Raw genomic sequence first — 11221 nt, 5'->3', positions numbered from 1 at the left:
TAATTATGTAAACATTGTTTTTAACAAGTTTGTAAATAAAATTACTATTTTGTAAATAAAATATAGAACTGAGAAATAAGAAATATATTTTTTTTTTTTACTTCATTTTAACCTTTCTAATATTTAAGCTAAGGAATATATATTTTTATCATTACATATAACAGAAACATTGAGATAAATCAGGCTGCTAGGTCAAGTCTAACTACTTCTCTTGGCATAAAGACCGGAATCCTGGTATTAAAATTTGATAGTTTTTATTATAATTGAATTTCAATTATTTATAACCCATTATTTTAATTAGTGTTTTTTACAACTACAAAAATTTTCAAAAAGCCACAAACGTTTCATTACTAATAAAATGGAAAATAAAAACATTTATTTATCTTATTATTCCTAATATATTGAGCATTTTCCTGATTTTTTAAAAATATAATTTTGTTTATATTTATCATATCTGAACTTGTACACATTAGAAAAAATCGGTAACATATTGAGTAATATTATTTCTCGTTACTAAATTTTAATATTTTTCTTAACTCCGAATTGCAGAAGCAGGCCTACGCCAACTTTCCAAGAGCAGATCTATGCAGTAAGATACCGTTTTAATAGTTAAAAGTTATTTCTTCATAATTGTGTTTACAAAATGTGATCAAGTATCATAATTTGAAGTTTGGAATGTTTGTAAATAAACAATGTTGAATTATAAATAAATATTTGGAATGTTTAGTAAAATTCGAAAAAAATATATATATTTTTTTTAAATGATAGAACTTCCTTCACTTATTCTAATATATGGGATAAATATATTTTATGACTGTTAATGGGAGCGGAGTAGCTCAATGAGTAAGCGAGTATTCAGTTTACTTTAGAGGTAAGCCAACCCGTGGAGCCCTCCTAGAGTACACCGAGCATCATTAATAAATAAATAAATCACCTCCTTCCAAAACTGTTGTTCAAGAATAGTTCTTCCTTACAATGTACTTATCCTCTGACCCTTCATGGGTTGTAGAGGTTCAGATTTTTTTCTTTTTATAATTGCTTGCAGGGGAGGTGGAATTGTTGTAGAGTAACTACATATCGTGGCATAAATTGAGGATTAAAATTAAAATCTGGACCACTACAACCCACTAAGGGTCAGGGGTTCAATACTTTGTAAGGAAGTACTGTTACTAGACCAACGGTTGTGCAAGGAGGTGATTTGGATTAAGGGTACCCAATTTACGAAGCTGGGTGGACCCCGGAGAGCTCCAGAACCCGCAGGATTGACTCACGGCTACAGTGTAACAGAAAATAATTTTCTGCACAGCCTGATTAATAAATTAAGGATAATAAGTATAAATTTAATAAGTAGAAAAATAATATATTTACAATTAGTTGGGCGATCATATGCATTTTATAGGTCGTCGGAGCTATTAGCTCGATAGCTATGTCAGGAGGCCCCAAATTATATTCAGTTGCAATTCAAATGAAGCAATCAACAAATGAAATGAATAATATCCTACAAAATAATATGTCAAAAGTCCTATCTAACTTCAAACCGACAGAGACATCGGCCAGCTTTGCCAAAGATACTACTACAGAATGATTTTCCAAACGGAAAAATGGCATTGCCTTACATATTTATCCTGAAATAAAACAGGAATAGTATTCAATACTCCAAATTGCTGCCTTAATTGACCCAAAGTTATCCGTTATACTTCAAGAATTTCAAACTCTCTATTTCCTATTCATTTTAACAACAAAGAAATATTAGACTTATAATGAACAATAAATCAATAGTTGTTGATAATGAAGAATTTTTTATAAAACGATTGATTAACCCAGCTAAAATGGATCATAATTTAAAATGAAGCGATCAAAAAATGAAATGAATACTATCCTACAAAATAATATATTTATGCATCACGGGACTATAAAAAATGTACTCCAAAGGTTAGGTTTGAGATAAGTCTTGCCGATGCATTTTCTAATAGCCACCACGACTCAAGATTAGCCCAAGTACTCAGTTTCAGACTTCAAATTTACATCCCACATGACGGCCTTAGTAAATCGGACAGCAAAAGAGTAAAACTAGGATAGAAGAGGAACGGAAAGGGTACGTGTCTTTCATTGTTACCATAAGACTGGAGGGAACCTATCTCCTTTGCCAAGGAAAAGGATACACTAGCAGATAGTGCCGGTCTCTTGATAGCTGAAACAAGTATGAAAGGAACCAGTTCCCAAAACTTGTGGGTATAAGGAAAAAATGGTTAGATAACATTCTAAAAATATTTGTTAGTGAAGTAGAGCCCAAAGGGACTCAAAAATAATCTGTTGCTAGCCTCAACAGGTACACACCCCAATAGACATTGACAATGGATTCATTTGGGCTCATCCAGGAGGTTTCTGTGAACTAGGTTTTATTGATAAGATACACTATAATTTGATATTTATAGAGTAATACAGTTTTATAAACATAAATTAAAGATAATAATTAATGTTACTACTTTATATACAAAATCATACTAAAAAAAAAAGAATAAAACATCTGATTGCATGGTCAATGGTCGACGTTAGTACGTACACGCAACTAGGTACTGTTATACAGGTAATATATTTATTTTGCTTCATCAACTGTGGATCAACCACTAGGAACACCAAGCCTCAGTATTGTCTTACCATTCCGAACCGAAACTTATCGATATGGAGATTACGGGTGGTCATCTACTGGAATTGAAAACACCGAACCGTCGTACTTCCATCTAATGACGAATCTACTTCATTCGTTCAGCTGAGAATCCGAATAGAGCGTCTATTAAAACCGAAAGCATCTGTCTGTTCCAAAAGAATAAAACTCGACCCTCCTACTAAAATTAGAATATCTTTGTTACGTCTATGATATCTCTCTTCCTCCACCCCCGTACATCAGAAATGATCGGTGAAGAGAGATAAAAAAAAACCGTATTAATTATATGTCTACATACGTAGTGGTCTCACGAAATAAAAACTCTACTCTCCCACTCCTGTTAGAATAGGCTGGTTACGTCATACCGATGATTACTGATAGTATTATCCCCCTATACGAGATATGTCCAGAGAGGGGGTAATGAACAATGTAATGAATACCATTTTAAACTGCTTCATCTAAAATAAACCTTATATTATTGAAAAACGTACGTGCAAATTACTGTTGAGTATTGAATAACAAAATTCAATTCAGTCGAAGATAAAATGTATTGTTTGTTGTTTATAGATATATGAACACTGTGCATTATATATTACATTCAGTATTGTTGGGTATGTAGTAATAATAATTTCAATATTATGCCTTCTAAAAAAAAAATGTTCAGTGTCACTAATTAAATTACCAATTTTAGCAAGATTATCAGGATCTTACCATTAAATATAGTGATTGGATGGTATTTCTGGATAGACAGTGAAAATGGTTTCATCAGAGTAAGGAATTTAATATTCAATGACACCAAAAAATATTAATTTTAAAGAACTACATATTTACCATAAAATATACTATATATTACATACGAGCATTTATTTTCTTTATGTGCCACTGCTATATTTACCTAGAATGTCTTTTTTTTCCAGTTTTAAAATTTTATCTGTCATTAGATTACAATGTTCCATTTTGTTAGTAATTACAAGTAAGTCTACGTTATTTATAACATTATAAATATTTTTTGGGCAGAACTTTTTATTTTTGATGTTATTTGATAATATACAACTGGCAATCTACTTTTTTTTTTTTCTTTAAGAACCAGTTTACTTATAGGAGAAATTATGACAAACTATCCTCGTGAGCTCGTAAGGCCCTCGTTCAAATGTAAACGCAGTGACGATCTTTAGGATGTACCTGTATCTGCTGATTACCCGTTTTCAGACCCAGTGTACTAAATATGGTGGTCCAACCTATCCAAGATAAACATCAGTCGTGGCCACCCTAAGCCCGTTCCTTCCGTCAATCCCCATCCTCGACTCTTCTTCTCTGGCGCTTGCGTGTATCATCCCATGTGCGCACTCGAAGAACGTACGTTCGCGTGGTTGACCCACCTTGGCGTACTGAACCTTGAGTATGGAGTCCAAGGAGCTCATTCTCCAGTGAAATATCTCCGCTCAATGTGTTTCGCTAATTTTTTCATTAATCAAATTGAATTGGGCCAACACAGTCACTGCGTACTGTCTACTGCTTTGCACATGATTTCTCTTCTACTGAAGCATATAAAACATATCCTCCTCAGGAGTCCACAAACTACCTCTATATGCCTTCTTCAACTTCCTCTTCAAAACTACCCATGAAGTCTTCTCATCAGCCTGAATCTGGTTTTAAAATACTTCTCTTAATTTTACATATCAGGGCGGCCTTTAGACAGATAGCGACCCTATCTAACAAATCCTCGAATACTTCCATCCGCTCCATAATCCTTTCACTGCCTTTGAGAATGTGCTTCAGTTTCACTATTTCACCTGAGAACCGCTTTAAATTGAATATGATCTTACTGAGAACATGAGACGTCGCCGTCCGCACCTTCTTGGCATATTCGCCTGAGCGGACGGTCTACGGCAGATGAAACCTCGGGAACCACCGGTTGAGATATCAGAATATTTTAGACTGCTGTTCTTACTAGTGTTAGTTGCTAGCCATTATCCATGTTAAAACATTAAAACAAAAAGAATTGGGTTGTTCAAAAAATTGGTTTAAAAAAATTTTAGAACAGTTTTCGACACCATTTAAGACAGATTAATAATTCTAATTTATTCTCCTCTTTCATAAATTAGCTATATTAGTTTACATGGGATTAAGGCTGACTGTATTTAGGCTGGTCTTATCATACCATAACTTACATATTCTCTCACACTGGGCTGCCCACTTTTTACATATTGATTAATAACCACTTTTATTATTTTAATACAATATGAAAACAATAAAAGTGGCTTAGATCGCTCGGCTATCGTGAGTGGTTGTAAATTATGCATTCAAAAAGATGCTTACATTTCTTTGCATGCATTTGGCAATTAATTAAAAAGATAAATTTTACCACATAACAATAAAAGTGGTTATTATTTCAATGATCCGAATCAATAAATAAATATCCAGCAGAGCGGTAATAAATAAAACGGTTCTATGCACCAAAGTGCCAATCCCACCCGCAGTGGACCATTCTTAACTCCATAAAATGCCTTTGGGCAGTACATGGATAAAAATGTATTGCCAGGATGTATGTATTGTATATATATACGTAATTCTGAAGAAAGTAGACATTTAAACGATTGCGGATGAAATAGTTTTAATATTGAGGTCCCGATGGATGATTTGATTTGTGACAAAGTAAGGAGCATTAAGGATTTTACGAAGGATTTTGGACTGTAAGGATTGGATTCGAGAGGAATTAGATGGTTTAGTGGAGCCCCATAGCTCAATTCCGTATGTCCACATAGGCCTTATAATAGTCATGTACATCAGTCTTTTGTAATCGATTGGAAGTTTGGACCGTTTGTCTAGTAAATGTTGTAATGGTCGGAATTGACGATCAGTTTCCTGTCTTTTCAGTCTTGTATGAGAATTCCATGTCAGTTGTTTGTCCAGATTTAGTCCTAAGTAACGGATCTGCTCAACAGGAATAAGTGTGGTATTATTAAAAGATACTGTGGGGCAAGACGAAGGTTTACGACGAAGGGTAAATGTGATTTGGTGAGATTTATTGGAATTTATTTTAATCCTCCAGTTTTGGCACCATTTTTCAAGGGTGGTGATGTGGGATTGGAGGGATTGGGATAAAATGGAAGGATCATTATTCACTGACAATAGGCATGTGTCATCGGCATACGTGGTGAGAATAGTGTTAGTGATCGGTTGGGATGTCAGCTGTAAACACTGTATAAAGGATAGGACCAACGATACTACCCTGAGGTACACCAGCAGACTGAGGAAACAGGGATGAATAAGCGCTGTTGTGATTTATTTGACATAATCTGTCTGAGAGATAAGAACGGATAGTGAGATAATATGTAGGGGGTAGGAATTTACGGATCTTGTATAGCAGTCCTGGGTGCCAGACTCGAAGAAAAAGCCTGTTCTACATCTAGAAAGACTCCCGAGCAGTACATTCCGCGCTCCAATGAAGACGAGTGGACGAGTTGACTACATCAACCACACGATGGCTTTACTGGATAGTGGAGTGGGATGTTCGGAATCCAAACTGGTGATCTGGGATTATGTGGTTGGAATCTAGGATGGGGTACAGGCGTTTTAAGATAAGTTTCTCAAGGATTTGTTAATTATATTTATATTTAATTTATGATCTATCCTTATTATTATATTTAATTATAGGCTATCCTTCGTTGTTATGCGGATGTTTGTTTGATTTAAAAAAAAAAAATCATTATAGGCAATCCACAGCAATAATGATGCTCTTTCTTTGCTTTTGTTCAATTGAAATCGAATCTCTCACTTTTTTACTCAATTTTTTTTTTAAACAATCTCCTATTCTTTTGGAACGAGGTGGGTAATTTATCGATTACCATCCACCTTGAATTAAAATTAATTGTTGATTTATTTATTTCTTAGTGTTCCCTGTTTTTTCTGATCTTATCAGAAAGAAACTAAATCTAAGGTGGATCTTATTGTTGACATAACATTGTTATAATCATAGTTAAATCTTTAAAATAAAATGGATTAGTGGATTTGAAAGCAAAAAATTTACAACGGTGCCAATACTTTATATACCTTTAGAATTTCCATTTATATGTATTATTATATTTTCACTTTCAAATATCCAACACATTAATCACGTTTTATGATAAAGGAGTTCTACTTTTATCATTTATATATATAAATGTAATATGTTTAAGGCAATCAAATCATGGCTATGGCTTTACTTTTTGTAGACAACATGGTGATGTATAATTTAACTAATTGTCTTGAATGATTATTATTTTTTTTAAGGCATGTATTTATAAAGACATTTTTTTTTCTGCCTTTAATAGATAACAGCTAAAGTATAAAAGGAAAAGAATTACAACTAAAGGCATATTCAATATGTTTCCCCTGCTTTGTCTTCTCCTCATCACAGGCTCTACCACGGACGTTTCTGATATGAACGATACCTTTGATCTAGCGTTGGAACAACTTAACACTATTATCAAAGTCAAGGGAAACACTGACATCTACATCCCATATATCAATCACGACTGGGTGCATCACCAGGGCCTGTTGAAGATATCAGGGTATTATCGCTGTTGGAACGGGTACATCAAGACTTTATCACCTTTAAAAAGGACTGGAAACGTAACGATGCGCACAAAAGAGAATCATTTCACTATGACGATGTTTCTAGGACTAAGTAAACTAGAAACTGGCTTTAAGCGCTGCCAGTTCAAGGTTAATCACCTGTTTTCGGTGTCACGTCGTTTCAGAGTTACTTTAACAAACAACACATTCAGTGCGCAGACCACCCTAGTTAAGAACTCTTCTTCATGCAATGCTCAGCTGGATCATGTAAGATTGACGAACCTTGGTAAAGTTAATGTTACCATGGGAAATAGTATTTTGCACTGGATAGAAAATAAAATTGTCGCTCGGTTTGCTTCTAGAGCTCTGGCCCATGTAATTGATACCGAACTACAGAAGCAAGTCCATATCCAGATACCGTACCGCTCCCAATTCTGTGGTAAAATGTGTTAGTTTAATGTTATGAAAACCCAACGTTACAAGAAGCTTTATATTGTAAGTGTTGACTGCATAAATGTTTGTATTTAGTTAATGTTCAATTTTGTAATGGTTTTACCCATATATCTTAACATATATGGCCTTTGCCAAAATTTGATTTTTTTTTTGTGACTATTTATTCCATTTGTTTCTCTCAAATAAAATTTAACACAAATAAAAAATTATTCAGAGAAACTGATAAAAAATATCTTGTATATCAGCACCAGATCGGAAATTATATACAAAAGGAATGTTTTTAGATGTTACCCTATCATTCGACAGAGAATAGCAGCAGGGACTTCTCTTTAATTTCAAGACTGTACTAACACACATATACAGCTCGACTCTACTTTATTTCTTTTGAAAACATTATTCATTAATACTCAATACTCGATTAATACTCGACTAGTGTTCATAACATAAACAAGCGAGATTGACGACGTATTGACCGTATAAGAAAGTTCAATATCTGCAGAATTATGTTTGATGGGAGAATAAGAGTTCACGCATTAAGATAAAACTCCAGTCCCTAAAGCTAATACTAAATCTAATGCAATTGCTATTCAGAATCGCAAAAATAATCACATAGAAATACTATAAACCATTGAGGTATTGTTTTTTATTGGAAATTACAAATCATGCGAATGCATCGAAATAGCATTGTAATTTGATAATAATAATTTGTGAAGTGAAATAAAAATTACAAATTTTTTTTTTGAGGATAAAAAATTACAATTGTATGATCTTCCATTTATTTATCATCAAATAAATACAAGTACAACTGTTGAGACGTAAATATAAAAGTATTCGAAATGTAAATTGTCTTTAGAAATTTCAAGGTGGGTCCGCTGCGTATAGTCAGCGAACCTTTTCCGTCGTTCAATCTATGAGTGAGGAAGGGTTACTCTGCTGTTGGTAGTAATGGAGACGCGGGTCAGACTGCAGAACCCAGACACCTCTTGGACACTACTTCAATCAAGGACAGCTTTTAAAAAATGAAATGATATTTTTTTTTTAATTAGTAATGAATGAATGAAAAAATAATATTATTCTTGGACAAAAGTCTACTAAGAATAGTTAACGTCTACTAACATTGTTAAAAAATTAAGGTTAATTGCCTGGCAGACATTTAAAAGTTTCAGTGTATATGTTGAAATAACATAAAAACCTTAAGTTAAATTATAATTTATAATAGTAATCAATAATGGCTGTATACATGGCTCACAATGATGTGGAGGTTTGGTCATGTAGTAGGTAAAGGAATAGGTGTTGTTTAAAGGAAAGGATGGATAAGGACTGACGAATGGAGATAAGAAAAGAATTCGAGAAGGAGATTGCCTGTTGGGACCTGGTGTTTAATGAATGGATGGATGATCGTACAGAGAGGAGATCAAGAATTATCATTTTTTAATTTTATGTTATGTGTTATGACTAAATTTTTAAGAATTATTAAATTTTTTAACAATACTATAGATATAAATAAAATAGAATAAAATCTCTATGTTAAAAATAGTTGATGTTCATATACCTGCGGTCTTTAAACCAAGGAACCTAATATGTTTTAACTTAGAGCCACCATGGAATCAAAATTATTCATAAATAATTGACCATTTCAATTAAATCTTTGTCATTATGTTAAAATAAAAAAGTCCTTTTGAAAAAAATAGTTGTACTAATTTCGAGCATTATTTGAAGACTTATTAGAGGCGGCGGTACTTGAAGCTTTTATTATTTTGTTGTTTGAGATAGCTCTCTAAATGTTAGTCCCTCGTTATTTTATAAAATTCTATTGATCGGGAATGATGTTAAAAAATTTATGAATTTTAAAATTTTTACATCATTCCCGATAATATTGTACAGAGTGAATTCTGTGATAGATCTTTATCATATTATATAATATGTTTCATACAATAGTTATAAATTACAAATGTAACATCTAGAGCATAAACAATTACCCTGAGTTAAATTAAATATTTTAAAATAAGATTTGTCTGTTCATGTTTGATTAGAATATATGATAGTAACTGGATTGTAATCATTTATGCTATATCCGGAGTTATCCTTTTAGACTTGATGATTTATATTACCAATCATTCTAGATTAATACATAAGGTTTTCTTATATCTTATTCTATGAAAGATAAAGCGGTTTTAGAAAATGAAGGAGATAAACAACGTTCCGCTGTTTCTTTTTTTAGCTGTAACATCTCGTTTTCTTCTTTACCTTAAGGATCTTTGACCAATTTTAGAAAACTCTGTTGGTAGTTAATGCCTAGGAAAAATACGAAAATAGTTAAACTAATATTATGCGTATGGACAATAGCATCGTGATATATATATATATATATTTTATTTTTTCGGTAGGATCTACAGACCTTGTGGACAATACTTTGGACCAGCCTTCTCCACACCTGGCTATCTAAGGCTACTGCTTTCCAGTTTGCTGCATGGAGCTCTTTCTATTTTTGTTGATTCTGTCTACCCATTATTTCATGTATTTCACAGGTTAACTCTATTTGTATGGGGGTTGCCCCATAAATAAATAAATTATTATTATTATTATTACACCTCATCTTACCAGTGAAGTTTGGAATTAACAATGGATTCCAAAAATTTATCTTTAAATCAAAATTTAGTTTTTAGCCTCCCACGTGATCTCTTGCCAGCTATACTAATTCATTGTTGTGTACTGGTACCTGAAGGATTGCTTCGAGCCACATGTCTAGCCCATCTTAACCTCCTTGCCTTCATATCATGAATATTGACTAAGCAGTCTCTGCAAGCAGTTCGCTGTTAGTAGTCCTCCTCCATGTGTTAAGGCTCTGATTCCAGATCACTTCTGTACGGAGGACTTTCCGTTCAAATCTCTATTCTACTATTTAGGGTACCTCTTAGAGACCAGGTCTCGCAGCCGTATACCAGATCTGTTTTTACCATGGAATTATACACTCTTAGTTTCAAATTCAGTGGATGCTTTATTATGGAAAAAATAAATCATGTTGAGTATTACCTTTTTCTACCTGTGGTATTTTAAGATTGCCTGCAATACATATCTGTTTATTGGGAATTGTCCATTCTGTATGGTCCTAATAGTAACAAGAATCCGGAGATGAGGGGCCTCCTACTGACTTTTATTGTGTTCTGTACCTCTATATATACATCTTCGATCAGCTGATCTACTCGATCACCTGACATTGAAATAACAGCTGACTAAGGCTGTATTACGAACCGTTTTACGATTTTCGTATTTTCGTAAACTTATACTATACAATAAAGTAATATAAAATACAACAACAATAACTTTTTACAATAAAGTATATACAATAAACAAAACAAAGGATTGACAGTTGAAACTCTATTACAAACTAAATGTAAAGCAAAACAAAAATAAAATCATGACTTTATAAAATAAAAAAAAAAAATAAAAAATGGAACATAATTTATTCAGTATATCGCCATAATTAAAGATAAACTAAACAAAAATTAAATCACCACTTAAGAAAACATAACACATAACATAAAA

At 32.9% G+C, this 11221-nt stretch overlaps 1 long non-coding RNA gene across 1 annotated transcript; it reads right to left on the bottom strand.

Annotated features, from left to right (window-relative positions):
* Positions 1-8414: 8414 nt before the first annotated feature.
* LOC136796990 (uncharacterized) lies at positions 8415-10913 on the bottom strand. The gene is made up of 3 exons (XR_010844785.1): positions 10709-10913; positions 10395-10622; positions 8415-8684 (listed from the first exon to the last, which is right to left on the bottom strand). It is a non-coding gene; the product is annotated as an uncharacterized lncRNA (long non-coding RNA).
* Between the last annotated feature and the right edge of the window lie 308 nt (positions 10914-11221).

The sequence above is a fragment of the Halyomorpha halys genome, unplaced genomic scaffold, assembly GCF_000696795.3.
Source record: "Halyomorpha halys isolate HHAL.00 unplaced genomic scaffold, Hhal_1.1 Scaffold293.1, whole genome shotgun sequence".
Classification (NCBI taxonomy): Eukaryota; Metazoa; Arthropoda; class Insecta; order Hemiptera; family Pentatomidae; genus Halyomorpha; species Halyomorpha halys.
This window is presented reverse-complemented; position numbering and strand designations above follow the sequence as displayed.